Source organism: Drosophila melanogaster, chromosome 2L, assembly GCF_000001215.4.
Source record: "Drosophila melanogaster chromosome 2L".
Lineage (NCBI taxonomy): Eukaryota > Metazoa > Arthropoda > Insecta > Diptera > Drosophilidae > Drosophila > Drosophila melanogaster.
Genome location: NT_033779.5, coordinates 19,398,811 through 19,400,752, shown reverse-complemented (window position 1 = coordinate 19,400,752; position 1,942 = coordinate 19,398,811). Strand labels below are relative to the sequence as shown.

The following is a 1,942-nucleotide window of genomic DNA, read 5'->3' as shown; positions in this document are numbered from 1 at the left end:
GCGGGTTGATTTTCTTCAAGGTCATATCACCTACACTGCCGATGAAATGCATCTTTTGATGCATTTTTATGTGCCTTAAAATAATTTCAGGATAACAAATTTATGGGCGGGCACCTAAGCACCAGTTTCGGTTCCGTGGTGATTTATTTACAATTACAAAGGGAATCATAGGCCCTATCTGACTGAAAGTAAGAATGCTAAATCTCGGTATGCCTTGGGATAGCCAAGTCAGAAGGATCCAGGTTTTCCAGAACAGCGATTTGAGACTCATCGTCGGATGCGGAACACCACCCTGCATAGAGATTTTAAGCCAAATTCGAGTCGTTATCATGAAAGGCTGAGTGGTCAAGGAATCGGCTGGACCTCATTCTTCGATCTCCTTGAAAGAGGGAGAGCTGACACTGACTTACCCACATGTCATTTTTTAATTTGTTATCTGTGACTTTTTTTTTTATATTAATAATGTTACAAATTTAGATATTGCTAACTTAAGTTAGCCAGGGCTCAAAAATGGGCTGAAAAGGGGTTGCTGGAGTTCCCTATAAGCTTTAAAAAGAAATAATAAAAAAAAATTTTAAATGAGTAAAAGCATGCAATAATTTCTGTTCTGACATCAGAACACGCCTACGTGCTAAGGTGGCGAAGCACTACTGGCTACTTTGTTCGCGCAGTAAATTGTCGCTATCCAACAAGCTGACAATTTACAAACAGATAATAGCACCAAACTGGAAATATGGGTGCCAAATCTGGGGCTTGGCATGCGACAGCCAAAAAAAAGGATCCAGGCTATTCAAAATAAGGTAGCAAGACTCATCACCGGCTGCGAGTGGTTTGTGCGAAACACCACCCTGCACAGAGACCTGAAACTCGCAACGGTATTTGACGAGATAAACCAGCACTCGAGCAGGTACCATGACAGGCTGGAGCGCCACAGAAATCGGCTGGCCAGCGCTCTTAACAGATCTCGCCCACCAAGGAGGCTCAACAGAAGGCAACCGAGGGATCTCATTTCCCGATCTCCTTTGACAAGGGTCAGCAGAAGCTGACGCTTATCAAAAAACCTATTTGTTATATGTGTTTGTTATGTACTGTATTATTATTGTAAACTAGGAAAAGCTAGTTAGGCTAACTATAGTTAAAAAAAAAAAAATTCTGTTCGTTGTGAGTATTTTCAATTGTTGCCTATTCAAATGGCGCCGTAAAGAGCGCATACAAAGGCATTCTTATTGGGGCAAAAAGAATCACAAATGTAATGTAAAATGTAGAATACGGTTTAATGAAAAACTGGATCGTTTCATTTTAATCGGGTAAGGATTTAAACTTTTTAAGTTTAAGTTTATTTTAACTAAAACTAATAATATTAAAGCTGCCATTCGCCATAAAAGCCATTCGCTCAGCAGTTATTTTAAAGGGTATTATATTCTATTCTTTAAGAATAGAAAAATAACCATGCATAGCTTAACAAAAATATTAAATACATCAACAAATTACAGATTTTCAAAAAAAAAATTCCAAAAAGTGGAGTATCTAAAGTATTACCAAAAAGCAGAAAATGCCAATAAATTTCCTTTAGCTGAAAATGTTTTGTTTCCGCATCTCGTATCGCGCATTGCCATTCGCATCTCTGCCGCTCTCTTTATCCGAATCTCGTGGATGCGTACTCACCCACACAACTGTATAACGATGCCGGCCGGTTAACAACTGCTGTGCTGCCTTCTCGCTCTGGCAACAGGCACTTGACATTGAGGCAGAATTAGAAAAAGAAGAAGAACCTGGGCCAGCTCTCATCGACCCACTTCCCACACCCCACCGCGACCCCCGCCAACTAACGCTATTCAGCATACATCCCCAAGAGAGAGGGCATAAGGTACACAGAGAAAAATTATAACAAGAGTAAAAGAAGAGTAGAAGAAAACTATGGAATACTTTAAATAACTAATAA

The 1,942-nt window shown here is 39.8% G+C and overlaps 2 annotated features.

Annotated features, from left to right (window-relative positions):
• Positions 1–181: 181 nt before the first annotated feature.
• Positions 182–361: a mobile genetic element.
• Positions 362–607: 246 nt separating this feature from the next.
• Positions 608–1,138: a mobile genetic element.
• Positions 1,139–1,942: the final 804 nt, after the last annotated feature.